This window comes from Micromys minutus (genome assembly GCF_963924665.1).
Source record: "Micromys minutus genome assembly, chromosome: 3".
NCBI classification, from domain to species: Eukaryota; Metazoa; Chordata; class Mammalia; order Rodentia; family Muridae; genus Micromys; species Micromys minutus.
The window spans coordinates 54,270,037-54,285,598 of record NC_137972.1 but is presented as its reverse complement, the minus strand read 5'-3'; positions in this window follow the sequence as shown (position 1 = coordinate 54,285,598).

Sequence of the window (15,562 nt, the reverse complement as noted above, 5' to 3'; positions counted from 1 at the left end):
AATATCACTTCTAAGAAACAACTTCTATAAATTAACAAATACAATGGGACTAAACAGATAGCTCAGCTGTTAAGAGCACTGCTGCTCTGCTCTTTCGCAGGACCCAACTTCTCTTCCCAGTACCACATGGGGGCCCACAATCCTCTGTGACTCCAGTCCCAGGGAATCTGATGCCTTCTTCTGAACTCCACGGGCACCAGGCAAACATGTGCTGCACACACATGCATTCAGACAAAACAACTACACTTTTAAAATAAATAAATCTAAAAACAACAACAACAAAACCCTGAGCTGGAGAGATGGCTCAGCCGTTAAGAGCACTGACTGCACTTTCAGAGGTCCTGAGTTCAGTTTCCAGCAACCACATGATGGCTCACAACCATCTGTAATGGGATCTGATGCCCTCTTATGGCATGTACTGAAGACAGCTACAGTATACATAAAAATAAATAGATCTTTAAAAAAAATAAAAATAAAAAAAATAAAAAGAGCCTCTTGTCAGCTACATTTTCATCACCTTGACAAAATGCCTGACAGAAGCGACTTAAGGGAGGAAGGATTTATTTTGGCTCATGGTTTGGAGATTTCAGTTCACCATGGCAGCAGGAACAGGCTAAAAGTTTTTTCAAAGGTCCTAGTGTCCATTGCTGCGCCAGTCAGATCTCACTTTAAAAAATTCTATAGCCTGCCAAAACTGTGGCACTAGCTGAGAACAAGTTTTTCCCCACAAGAGCCTGTGGGAAGACTTCATATTCAAACCATCCCTACCAGACAGCATGGCTGCAATAGCTTTGATTAGTAGCTGTTGTCTGCAGTTTTGAGTTCCATCTTCCATGTGAGCAGACAAAACACAGGGTGCTAGGCTGCATTTCCCCTCCACTGCCATTGGGCTTGTGGGAAGTGCTGTGCTGCTCAGGGGTGGGAGAACACAGCCTAAGATGGGGACTCAAGCCTGGGTGGGAAACTACGCATGCTGAGGCCAAAGCTTGTGTTCCCTAACTGCTGGATACCCAGACACTGCTGGGAATCAGGAGGAGTCAGAACGAGGTCACAAACCAACAAAGACCAGCCCAGGACTGAGGAGATGGGGAACTCTGGCTTTGCTTAGCGGCAAGTGTCCAGGAACGGGAGACTTAGGCAGTGTGGCTCTATGTGACAAAGGCTTTCCCTCGTGGCTATTTTTGATGAGAGATAGTCCTTGGTTCCAAACTCTTTATTGGCTGTTCATTGTGTAGGATGGGTGTGTACAACTTCCTCAGGGTGGACCAGAGATTAAATACCTTTTGCAGGAAGAAATGTCTGGGAAGGGAAGCTCATTGGCTAAGTCCTCAGGACCATCTAGATGCCTCATTAGCAAGGAGAACTCTGTTCTGTGCTACATGACTAGTGGTTACAGTCTTTATGTGGGAAGTTGTGATCATGTGTTTCAGGCCAGGAGTGTGGTCAGGAGCAGATGAAACACCTACTGTCCTCAGGTATGAGGGTGCCAGGGTCAGATGAAACACCTACTGTCCTCAGGGTTTCTGAATCCACTCAACCCATATCTTCTCATATTTTCTGGCATGGCCCACTGCTCCACCTGTCTCAGCACCCATTACTACTAGCAACTGATGCCTGTTTGTTCTCCCCTGGCTTAAGTCACCAAGAGCTGACTGAGGCCACTGGAGATGACTTAACTGAATACAACTTTGCCTCTAGGCCAGCAGGAAGCAACCGGGCCTAAGTTCCCTCACCACATTCCTCTGGACTGCTGTTTCACAGCGCCACCTTGTGGCAGAAAGAAAAGCATTATTGTTACAGAGTGGATGCAGCTCTTTCTTCTACTGCCTTTGTGTCCCCAGAACTGACCCTCTTGTTTCAGAGGGTCCAGATCTAGTGGTTTAGAAGAGGAGGTTCTAGAAGGATATTAAAAGAATTCTGCATTATGTGAAGCTTGGGTTTTGAAGCCTGTGCATATAGTGAACTTATCTTTGAAATTTACCCTTAAATTATTCTCAACAGAAAGTAGGGCCTGATAAAATGTGAATGCTGTATGATCTGAGTGGTAGATGTGATAAAACGTGTTTTCCAGAATGGTGATTTTATGTACCTTTAGGAATTGAGGCCTTAATGGGAGCTCCTTAGGTCATTTGGGGAGTGCCCTTGAAAGAGAGTAGGAGATGCCCCCATGGGTGTCTCTCTGTCTCTGTGTCTCTGCCCTCCTCTCCCTCCTCCAGATCACAGATAAGCTGTTTGATCCACATCCTCCCTCCATGATGTACTGTCTTCTCGATCACTCATCTCTAGACTGAAGCCTCCAGAGTCATGGGCCAAGATAAATCTCTCTTATTTATTTATTTACACAAATGATTTGCCTGCATGCATGTCTATGGACCATGTGCACGCAGTACCCATAGATTCCAGAAGAGAGTGTTAGATCCCTGGGGACTGGAGTTACAGCTGATTGAGAGCCATTCTGTAGGTAGTAGGAATTGAACCCGGATCTTCTGGAAGAGCAGCCTCGTAATCACAGAGCCATATCACCAGCTTCTCTCTCTGTTAAAGATGTATTATTATATTTCAAAACTGTGTGAAGATGTGTTTGTGTGTGGGTATGTGAAAGTGAGTGCAGACAGCCATGGAGCCCAGAAGGGAGAGTGGGGTCCCTTGGAGATGGAGTAATAGGCTATGTAAACTATTGAGCACAGGTGCTGGAAAGCAAGCTCTACAAGAACAGCTTGTGCTCTTAACTGCTGAGACATCTCTCCAATGCCAAGCACTACATAATTAATTAAATAATATGATTATTTTCTCAGGTATTTTGCTACAATAATGAAAACTAACAGATACATTGTCCTTGAAAAAAATTGGCAGTTAAGGTTTTCTTTCCTCTTTTAAGTTTAGGTCTGCCTTTGCCCTTCCTCCGTGAAAATCAGGTATAGTTCAGAGGAGCCTGGGGAAAATTCTGTATGAAAGCTCCCCCTTTTGCTCTTCTTCTCTTCTGACTTCTTGCCAGTTGAGTGCACGTGACACAACTGTAACAGGTTCCTGTCAGTGCCAGCAGCTCAGGAGTGAGGCTGTACAGTGAATGGAGTGGTTATTTAGCCTCACAGACAGCCAGGCACATGGGGGCACACTAACCTAATTTGCTTTCAATTACTGTGGTGAGCACCATGACCAAAAGTAACTTGGGGAGGAATTTATTTGCTCTACATGACCTTATAATGGTGTATAATTTAGGGAAACCAGAGCAAAAACTCAAGGCCGGAACAGAAGTAGACCATGGAGGAATGTTGTTGTGCTGCCTTGCTCCCCTTGAGTTGCTCAAATGCTTAAGGGTGACACCACTCAAGCCCAAGGTGAGCTGAGCCCTCCCACATCAATCATCGATGAAGAAAATGCCCCATAGACTTGCCTACTGGACAATCTGATGGAGATGAAAATTGCTTGTCTTTAGGTGGCTGTGGCAGCACCGCTGCAGCTCTCAGGCCTGAAATATAGGAGTGACCGGTCCCTGAGCAGCCGTCATGAAGATGATGTGACACTTGGAAGTGCAGGTGCTTGGTGGGTCCAAGTTCTGTCATACTTCATTCACCAGAGATATGCTGAGCATCTGGGAAGTTGAGCCATCTCTCCAGATCCCTGTCTCTCTTCTGGTAAAATTTACCAGAATTCAGTAATTAGAACTACAGCCGCAAGACATAATCTAATCACTCCCTAATGCCCCTCCTTTAAACACAAGATTGAATTACATTTTCTCTCTGTTAATATTATTAACAGAAAACTTTGGAGCTCAAATCCAGTGTTTAGGGGGATGAATTACATTCAAACCAGATCAGACCTTTTGGGTTGAGAGTGAGGGAGAGCTGGGCTCCAGTTCCACCAGTAGCCAGCTCCATCATCTAGGTTTCTAGACAGCAACTGTTGCCTGGCAACTGATGCATCTCCATGGCCCAAAGTCAAGATGAGTACAGTTCTGACTAAGCCAATGGGTTTGGTCAGCCTGTGGATCCAGTTATTTCCTGAGAAGGACAGTACTAGTTCATAGCCATCCAAATTCAGAGAGCTTTCATTGTAGAGTGAGATTTCATTGTATAAAGCCACTGTGAACAATAGCCTTGGCCTTTACTTGCAGATGGCTTTCTAGTCACACTGGCTGCTTCCTGTAGATCAGTTGAGTGTGTTGCATATAGTGGCTTCAATCAGTGTTCAAGTTTTTTTCTTCTGCCTTTGGATCAGGATGTAGCTTTCAGCCACTGCTCCAGTGTCATGAGGGCTGCCATGTTCCCTGTCTTGGTGATAATGGACTAAGCCTCTGAAAAGCCCAGGCTAGACTTGTACCACAGTGCCAGTTTTGGTGTCTTGCTTTAACCAAGAGAATGCAAAGACAGTGATGTGTCATGGCTCCCAAGGATTTCACTATGTAGCCTTTTGCCTGGCCTGGAGCCCACTACACAGACCAGGCTGACTTCCAAGTAAGTCCTGGAGACCTGTCTGACTTTGCCTCTGCATACTGGGATTAAAGGTGAGCACTACCATGACCATGACCCTTTCTTGAAGACAGGTGACAAAGTTCCTGACCAAGCACTGCCCCATATACTTCTTTCTAAAGTGCATAAGAAGAACTATCATAGGCTGGAGAGATGGCTCAGTGGTTAAGAGCACAGGCTGTTCTTCCAGAGGTCCTGAGTTCAATTCCCAGCAACCACATGGCGGCTCACAACCATCTGTTATGGGATTCAATACTCTCTTCTGGAGTGTCACCAACAGTGTACCCAGATAAATACAATAATAAATGATTCTTTAAAAGAAAAAAATCAGTGTCCAAGTTTATTGCACATTTTCAGACTGTTGTGAGCTGCCTCGTGATGCTGGGAACTGAACATGCCAAGAAGGAATCGGTCAACTATTGACCCACCTGACTTTTAGCTGAGGAAACTGAAGCTCAGAGAGGTAAATCAGTCTGCCCAAGGACACACCAGAGTGAGTAACCATCTGAGAGCCTCTAGCCTCTGCTTAGTGTTGTTGGAAATGGGCCTGGGATACTGACAAAATAACCAAGCAATCCAAAGCAAGGCAAAGCGTTTTGTTTCTACCATGGGAAGCGTGACCATGTTCACCCAAGTGGGCAAGTACACTTAATGGGAGTCCCTCTGGGTCCCGTGAATTATTAGTTCTGAATAGTCATATTTCCTTTTAAATTACGAGTCTGTATGGACATAAATATTTGAGTGCAAGCATCCACGGAGGCATTGGGTCCCCTTGACACTAGAGTTCCGGGATGCTGTGAGCCCCTTGACATGGGTGTTGGGAATCAACCTTCAGTCCTGTACATCTTCTTAACCACTGAGCCTTGAGTCCCTTGGCCTCAGACTCATCCATTGTAGGCTAACTTGGAATAGCACAAATGGTTAGTAACCCTGAGCACGCGCTATGCTGACCCTGGAGGAATCTGACTACCAAGTGACCTCTTTCCTGTTTGTTTTAAAAGATACATTTATTTTTATTTCATATCTATGGGTGTTTTTCCCCCATGTGTAAGTGTCTACCTACCATGAGCATGTCTTGTGCCCTTGGAGGCCAGAAGAGGGCGTTGGATTCCCTGGAACTGGAGTTACAGACAATTGAACTTCTGTGTGGTGCTGAGAATTGAATTGGGGTTTACTGTAAAAGCATCAGGTGATCTTAATCACTGATTTGCTTTGCTATCCTATTTGTTTTTATATGACATTTTGACTTGTTTAACTCTTTAATAGAAAAGACAGCTCATCCAAGCCTGTCTCTGCTGGCAGAATGGAGCAGGCTTTCTAGTGCCGTAGGGTTATTGGATATAGCCTGGGAAGTCTCTTGAATGTGTTTCACATAGCAGCGGCTGTGGCTGCATGCTCTAGTAAAGGTAGACACAGCTCACATGGATCTGCCTAACACCATAAAATTACTAGCTACTTTTGAACTCCAAATGCAACTGGACAGCTTGCAGTTTTATTTGCTAAACCCAATGAGTATAAGTTGGGAAGGCATTCTGCAGTCACTGTGGGACCTCAATGACTTGGGGAGTTACAGGCAAATCCAGCCTTGAGCTCTGCCATTGTACAAAACCCTTGGATGCCTGGGAAGTCCTCTAAAGTTTCTGATGTGTGATGGGAAAAACAGCTTTCTCCACAAACTTCCTGCATGTTCCTGTCCCCTCCCCAGCTGCTCTGTTGGGCAGAACCATAAAGTGAGTCCCCCAGTGGAAACTGGAGACCAGAAAGAAGAGTGTGGTCACAGTGACTTAGGGCCTATGCTGGTGAGTGAGAGTCCAGACAGGGAGCTGCTCAGGAAACCACTAATTACTCAGGAGACTCTAATTAAGAAATGGAGCTTTCGCTACAAACCTCAGCTGCCGCCCAGCAGAGCAGGGAGAGCCTGCTCTTTCAGTTCAGGTTCCTCTCGGGCAAATCACGTAGTATCTCCCAGCTGCTGTTATTAAATGAGGACGATAGCCCTCAAAATGGGCGATTCCAGAGAGCAGGGGTGTAATGTGCTTCTGGGATGCTTTCCCTCTAGATAATTCCGTCTGCATTGCAGGGTCCTCCTCATCCTCTGTGCGGTCTAGCAGAGGCCGGTTATCATTTCTAGAGGATTCTGCTCTGTAAAGCCAGCTGTGGTGAATTGTTCCTTTCTTGTGTTTCTGTATCCCAACTTAACTTCTGTTTGCAGATTCGTGCCTCTAGGCTAGCAATCCGAGGTTCCCCTAGGATGTACAACACCCTAGAGACTGAATACCATGCCAAATCATGTGTAGGCAGAGGTCAGAAGCCTCTGCTGAGATTTCTTCCCTACCATCTGGGCCCCAGGAGTGTCCATGGCTGGTTGCCATGGAAACTGCATTTCCATCTGCTGAGGATGCAGCTTGTGGTGGATGACAGTAATAATGGCCACAATTATCCTTGATTCCCATGTTCACATCCCTTGGTAGTTCCTTCTCCCCAACACTGGCTGCAGGCTGGGCCATGTGACTCCCCATGGCTAATTGATCAGAGGGAGATATAATCTAAACAAAAGTGGAAAAACAACAAAAACAAAGCTTTGACGATTGCAGCTTTGGAGTCCGGTTGCTGCCGTTAATTAGACATGCCTAGATACACTGCCTGGAGCAGGGTAAGAAATACAGGTTAATAAAGAGAAACTCAGTGATATGAGTCATCCCAGACAAGGCTGACTCATCAACTGACCACAGTCAGGATCAGCCCCGTGAGATTCAGGTTAAGAAAACTACTCAGAAAACCAATGGACTCTTGAGAAACAGTGTTTCCATTTTAAGTGTGTGGGTCAGGGATATTAGTTATACAATAAAAGCCAGTGATACACAACTTTTCCTTACATGTCTGTGTTTGCACTTCCTGCTTAGGTATAGAATTGCCCCCTGTATAGAAGAAGCTTTCCTACCACATATTAGGCTCTGTAATGCAAAGCATAAATTGTCCCATCTTATAAAAGTGAGCAAGGAAATGCTCTCTGGAGTTAGCATTTGTAAAATGTAATTTGGTGAAGTATGGCAGAGGCTGTTAAATCGACATCATTGTTTTATCGTTTGCTTCTTTTTTGGAGACAATGTCCCTTATAATCCAAGCTAACCTGATCCTCATTCTAGACCAGGCTGGTCTCTATCCTCTACCTCATAAATACTGAGATGTGTGGCATCACAGATGTGGCTTTACAGGTGTGGCCACCATCTGGCTTCATTATCGATCTTTGTTTCATTTAACTAAAAATAAATCTGTAATTTGAGGGAAAATAAGACATGGGATCTTGCTATGTTACCTAGGCCTCAGTCTGGTCCTAAGCTTAAGAGTTCAGGAGACTCCCCTGCTTTAGACCCTGAGTATCTGGGGTACAGGTACATGCCACTTTACCTGGTACAGACTAAAAAAAAATCAAATCTCTGTACAAAATCATTTTCATGATGGTGTTACTTATACTAGCAAAAAATCATCTAAATATCCAACAACATAGCATTGAAATCATGTATTTACATGATCACAATTACAAGGAATTTGCAAACAATATACAACAGTGTTTTGGAGTGCAGTAAGCTATAGGGTGCATGTAAAATCACAGGGCATACACTCTTATATATTCAAAAGCAACTGAATGTCGGTACTGGTGACATGGCCCAGCAGGTAAATGTACCACCTGTTGCCAATCCCTGAAATCCATATTGAGGAAAATGGACTCCCAAAAGTCGTCCTCTGACCTACACACATGTGCTATGACAGTAGACAGACAGACAGACAGATTTTTTTAAAGCTAGGGACTAACACTCTTCGAGTCAGGTGAAGGACTGGGGCTGGTTGGAAGGACTACTCCCATTGGCCGATACATATTTCATTTATATTTATGTTTCTGGATATTTCACACTTTGCCAGGTAGGTGTCAGTTTTACGATTTGAATGTCACAAAAGCCCTACATGAAGTCAGAAGATAGATGACAAGTTATGAAAATACAGCAATAGCATCTGTGCCAAGCCACTGACCAAATCTTCCTGATTAGCAATTTGGACTCAAGCAAGCAGCAGTTAAGTAGCAATGTACTGTAAAATTATGTGACTCATAGAGACACTCAGCCTTACTCAGAACTATAGGAGATAGATGTTCAAACAACAGCAAGGGCTGGGGAGATGGTCCAGTAGGGAAAGTGCTTTCGAGCAAGCATGAACACCCTTGTGTGACTCCCAGAGACAATGTGAAATGCCAGGCACAGTGCACATGTTACTTGTAATCTCAGCACTGGGGAGGTGTTGACTTGAGGTCCCTAAAGCTAACTTGACAGCCAGCCTAACTGAACTGATGCAGCCCCAGATCCCAGTGAGAGACCCCATCTCAATCATCTGGGAGATGACTCCTGACCAATGACACTCAAGGTTGACCTTTGGCCTCTATATACTTGGGTACAGCCACCCCCATAAACATGCACACACACACACACACACACACACACACACACACACACACACACGTGCTCGAACATGCACACAAGCACCCTCCCATACACCAAATCCTATGTTTTTACCCAAGAGCAATGAAAGCCTGTGTCCACAGAGACTGAACTAGAAGGCTCACAACAGTTAGACCCCATCGCCCAGGAAAACACATGCCCAGGATGCTGCATTCCTCACTATAGCAAGGAGTGTGATGCTGATGTGTGCTGCAGTGCACACAACCTTGAAAGCCTGATGCTGTGTGAAAGAACGTCTACAATTCACACACACAGAGTGTCCAAGGCCATTGTTTAAGGTGGGCATCCTCCACAGGAGCACAGGAGAGAGAGGGAGGGAGGAAAAGGGAAAAGTCTGTCAACAGAACCAAGGTTTCTTTTTAATGGATGAAAACCACCCCCCAAAGTAAGGCTGATACCAGCCTGTAATCCTGGATGCTCAGGTGAAAAATGTGCCTGGGCTGTGTTGAGTAAGTTCACAGCCAGTCTAGGCAAATCAGCAAGACTGTGTTTGAGACCAACAACAAAATTAAGCTAAGTTAAAAAGAGAACTGGGGATGGGTAGAGGCTTATCTACCATTCACAAAGCCCGAAGTCAATCTATAGCACAGTAGAATCAAACAAAGCAGCCAATAGTAAGTAAGTAAATAAATAAATGATAGTTACCTAACTCTGGATATAAAAAAAAACAGTGCCATGTACACTTTCTGTGTGTGACTTGTCTGTGGGTCCCTCAGATGAATGTGATCAACTGAAAAAACAAAGACCTTACAAGTAAAAGACATAATAAAATAAAACAATAAATAATAGGATAAAAATAACTGAAATATAATAAAAGTAAAAGTATAATAGAATATAAATAAAATATAATAAAAGTAAAATATAATAAAAATAAAAGTAGTTAAGAGTGCCTGTTATTCTTCCAGAGGACCTGTGTTCTATTCCCAGCACCCACATGGGCAGCTCACAATTGTCTATAACTCTAGCCCCAGGGTTTTCAACGCCCCCTTCTGGCCACCAAGAGCATTGCACCCAAGCAATACACATTATACATGTAGACAAAACACTTATACCCACAAAATAAAATATATTTAAAATGATAGTCAGCAGACTGTCGACTGTGTCACAATTCTTGTATTAGTTAGGGGTTTACTGCTGTGAACAGACACCATGACCAAGGGAAGTCTTATAAAGGACAACATTTAATTGGGTCTGGCTTATAGGTTTAGAGATTCAGTCCAGTATCATCAAGGCAGGAGCATGGCAGCATCCAGGCAGGCATGGTGCATGAGGAGCTGAGAGTTCTACATCTTCACATGAAGGCTGCTCGTGGACTGATTTCCAGGCAGCTGTGGTGAGGGTCTTAAGCCCACGCCCACAGTGACCATCACAGCCTCCTAAAATGTAGCACAGTCACTCTTCACACAGCAGCATCACATTAGGGATTGTCACTCAGTTACAGATGATTCAAAGTACTTGGGAGAAAGTTGGGTGTGGTGGCACATGCCTGGGTAAAGGCTGGAGGATCTGGTGTTTAAGACCATTTCCCACTGTATAAGGAATTTGAGATCAGCCTGGATTACATGAGACCCTATCCCAAATTTAAGTTAAAATTAAGATTAAATTGGGTTAAATAGGATAGACAGGAGCCTTTGGGTATGTGCTGTGTAAACCCCACATTATTTATAGGGCGGCTCCAGCCTCCATAGATTTGGACAGCACCAAGTCCTTGAGAACAATGTGCACACTACAGAATTTACTAAACACACACCAAGACACAGCTGCACTTCTCAGACTGGTAACACCTGTAAACGTGTAGACAGGCAGACTTCCGTGCTACTGATAAAGGTACAAAAATGATGCCGTCTTAGAGGATCGTTGACCCGGAAAGAACATTTCTAGCTGGTCCCGTGGATCTCTCCAGCTGCAGGACCCACTGAGATGTGGAGGAGCCTGGGAGCTGGAGATAAACTCAGGTCACCGGGGAACTCCGCAAGCAACTGGGGGAACGCCAGCTGTCATAGAGGAGGAGCCAGCATTGTGCAAAGGTTTGCAAAGATGCGTCTGTGATGTGAGCACCTGTTTCAGCGGGGAGAGGTCACAGTTACATGAACGGACGTCGCAAAGATTTGCTAAACTGGTTTATGCAACATGGGGTGGGTAGTCCTGCAATGGCTATGGAAAAGTCAGACTCATAACTGCTCAGTCCCTGAAGCCAGGAATCTCTGCGGTCTCAATCTGAAGCCAAACACAGACAGCTTCTGGTTCTCAGTCCACACTGGAAGGCTGAAGAAGCTGGTTCTGATGTCAATGAAGGGCAGTGGTAGCCGCAGAAGCAGCAGCTGCAGGTCACAGATGCACTAACACACAAGAGGGGAAGACAAACAGATAAAACTCCCACAGCCTTTGCTAGTGAGACAGCTCAGTGGGTAAAGGAGTTTACACTCACATGGTGGATAGAAAGAAAGAACCGATTCCTGCAGGTTGTTCTCTGACCCGCACACATATTCTGTAACAAGGATGCCCATGTTTTCTCTCTCTCTCACACACACACAGGGAGGGAGGGGGGAGAGAGAGAGAGAGAGAGAGAGAGAGAGAGAGAGAGAGAGAGAGAGAGAGAGAGAGAGAGACCTCATATTTAGGCTCCTCCAGAAGACTCCATCTACTCTGATAGACGGCCCTCTCTGCCTCTGTCAGTCTTTCTCACTGACTCTCTCAGAGCGGAGCCACTGACAACCAAGATAAACCAGAATAGAGGGAGTCAGTAAGAAGTGGCTGGTGTTATTCTCCAAGGGACTGAAATTCAAGCGTGTGCCCTCACTCTCCCAGCCTTGGTTCCCCTTCCCCAGGAATAGGCAGGAAGATCAGACAGGACAGGGTGAGGTGCACAGGCAAGGGCGATGGTGGACTCTAAGGGGCAGAGGCTGCCTCTGAAGGCTCTGCCCACCCCATCCTGCTCCTGCCTGTATTGGAGACCATGGCAGGTTGGCTTCTCTGAATAGCAAAGTGTTATGCGGGGGATGGGTGGGAGGTTTAACGGAGCTGCCGGCCACTACGCTCAATGCAAGCCAAGGCAGCCTTTCTGAATGCTGCTTCCATGGAAGAGTAACAGTTAAAACAGGAAGACAAAGGTCTTGGGATCCTTAGGAGAGTTATGCTGCAATCATTAGTGCTCAACAGCTTAGAGGTGGCCAGCAAGTGTCACAGACAGGAAGCTCTTGGAGTGTCTTAGGAGTGCCATTCCATCACGAAGCCTGCAGAAAAGAGGCCACTGGCCACCCGATGACAGGATGACAGCTGCAGGCATTTCGGAGGCAGGAGGCAGCTGCGGGAGCCAATGCCACCCAGGTGTGGTGTCTTGGAGCTGAGTCTCGGGCTCCATGGGTCCCTGATGTGTCTGTATTTGGCCACTCCTCAAATTGGCCTTCCTTCTCTAAAGAGTATCCAATGCCAGGCCCCTGGTGCAGTGAGTGGGAGTCCTCTAGAAACCAGCCTTTTTATTCTGAGAAATGCTTGGGGAGAAACTAGCCCCTCCAGAGTTCCTCCACACAGCAACAGGGCCAACTGAGCTCCAATTGGTTGAAAGCATGTGCATGCAAATAAAATACAAAATGGGAGCCAATCAGGGTACAGCTGTCAAGCCTAGAGGAGAAAGAAAAAGCCTTCCCAGACATGAAGCTGTTTTTAATTAGGTAGACAGGTCCCTCACCATGATGTTAAGGAAGTGGGCACTGAGCTGTCAAACCTAGCTCCCTCAGTTTCAGGTTGCTATAGCAATGCTCTGATCACCTTTGCACCAGAAACTACTGCAGTGGCCTAGAGCCAATCGTTGCTGCCGTTGCTATGGTGATGTTACTAAGGCAACAGTGTGATCCTTGAGGATCTGCAGCCTGCTTCCCTGCCTCAGGTGTATTTGGCGCTCTTCTTGTCAGTTCAGTCTGGGGCGGGCAGGCTGGATCAGCAGTGCCACCGGCTTAGACTTGCTTGAGCTTGGCAGCTGTCAGAAAGCTCCATCTGGGAGCCCCTGCAACCCCCACCACCTGTATAGTGTATTCAGATTGAATGGGGTGGTTGTGCTGGTGCTGATGGTGCTGATGGTATCAAACCCAGGGCTATGCTAAGTCCAGTGCTCTACCACAGAGCAAATCTGCATTTCTCGCTCATTCTAAATTAAAAGATAAAGTGAATGGTGTGAAAGGGAAAGGATAATAAACATGTGTCTTATCATGACGACGTTACAAAAATACATTGCTTATAGTGAAAAGCCAACTCTTTGAAGCAGCCTTCTGCAACTGCTGTGAACCCGAGCCTCTGAGCCTCAGCTTGTATGCTTTAGAATAATGTATCATGTAGAAATTATTACTCTTGGGCTGGAGAGATGGCTCAGTGGTTAACTGCTGTTCCAGAGGTCCTGAGTTCAATTCCCAGCAACCACACAGTGGCTCACAACAATCTGTAATGAGATCTGATGCCCTCTTCTGGTGTGTCTGAAGATAGCTACAGTGTACTTATATATAACAAATAAATAAATCTTAAAAGAAGAAATTATGACTCTTGTATCCTTTATAAAGATTTGCCCTTTCTCAGAGCTGGAGAGATGACTTGGTGGTTAGGAGGACTTGCTGCTATTTCGTAAGACCTGGAGTTCAATTCCTAGCATCCACATGGTGGCTAACAGCTGTCTGTAACTCCATTGCCAGGGGATCGGATGCTCTTTTCTGCCTTCCGTGGACATTGCATACACGTGGTACATAGACACACACAAAAGCAAAAACCCATATGTATTTTGAAAAGCAAATGCTTGGTTTCTCCCACCAACCCCTGGGCTTGGCCGAGGCTCTCTGCTCTGTCTACCATGTGCACAACTGAGGCCCTGTTGCTAGGTTTTAACGGATGTGCTAGAACGGTGTAACAAAGAGGCCCTCAAATGGAACAATCAGATCACACAGCTCTCCCACCTGTGACCATGCAGACAGAATCCAGTGTTGCTCAGATCACCCTCCTCCTCAGCCACAAAAACCAAACCTAGCTCACACTCTTAGACTAGCTCTGCTCTCTTGGGCCTCCGCTCCTAGGTGCTACATGCTCTGACTCATTCTCCTAACCTGGCGCTCACTTGCACGTCTTTCCAACCCCAGAACAAGCCTCCTGAGATGAGACCGGCCTCTTTGGCAGTCTAACGTAATTGTGTCTCTCTGGGTGTTTTTGTCCTAAGTTTTATCTACATCCCTGATATTTGGGCAAGTGACTTCACCTTTATTTATTTATTTATTTATTTATTTATTTATTTATTTATTTATTTATTTTTGCCTCAGTTTCTGTTGTATAAAATGGGGGAAATTTGCCTTCCAGGGTGGTTTAGAGTTCACTGTGAATGAGGCTTTGGGTACTGAGTTAGCACTATGTTACTTACAGGCACTCAGTAAGAGCTGATGTTATCTCTGGAGTCTCCTCAGCTTCCCCAGAAGGTGCACAGTGAATATCACCTCATTCATCTCTAGCACTGAAAGCCCAGAAAATGGATTCAACCTTCCAAGGCTAAGATGCTGGCAGATGGCCCAGGTTGGGCCGAATACAGGCTCAAGCCTCATTATACCAAAGGGATCAGGAAGACTCCCCTACCAGTTTGTAATAACCCAATGCCATTCCTTCTTCCTCCCAAGCTCATGACAACTTTGACTTCACCATAATTCCACTGTCTTATTTACTATCGTTCAAGCTCTGTAACCTAGCACATAGGCTAGGTCACATGGTACGGAAACTACCCCAAACCTCTAAGAACAATAAATTGTCTTTGTTCCCTGAACTGAAGGCAGAGTCTCCTTGGGTCAGCCACTACCCATGGCTGGTACAGTAACTCCTGACTGACCTGACCTCACACTCCTACGGACAATTTTTTTTTCTCAGCATCTTTCAGAATCTATGTCCTGTTTTCTGAAAAGTAACAGTAGGTACATCAGAGGCATTCTTCCAAACTGTCAGCAATGATGGACTTGGCTGGCAAATACCTGCTGTTGGTACTTGTGCCAGAAAACCTGAGCTCAATCCTTGGAACTTCACAAAGGTGGAGGGAAAACTTGTCTGACCAGAGCTCACTTCCGATCTTCACTGTGGTGTGTGCCCCATGCCCTAAAAACCAAAACAATGAAAATGATGCCAGTCCCCTTCACATGACATGACCCTGTGGTCCCTGGGCTCCCAGCTGAGCATTAGTTCCTGGCTGCTCCTCTGGTCAGCTGCTTCTGTTTGGTTGATGAAGACAGCTGAGCTAACAGAGGCCCATTGTCTCTTCTTCTTGCTTCCATTGTTGGGGCCTCCCAGGCTGCAGCCACACAGACAGCCCTAGCTGTCGGTCAACTTCCAGGGTCAGGGTGTAGGGGAATGGAGACAGGAGAAATGTTCAGATATTCACGACTGGACCCTAAAAATAAGATCACCAGACCTGTTCTACAATAGGGAAGCAGGTTCAGGGCATTTTGTGATAAGTGGGGAGTGCTTACACCATGGGGAAATAGCCACAGATGGTACAGGAACAGAGGGCTGCACCCCAGGAAATAACATGTAGCCGAGCTGGTAGGCCCAGAGCAGACCCACCACCACATA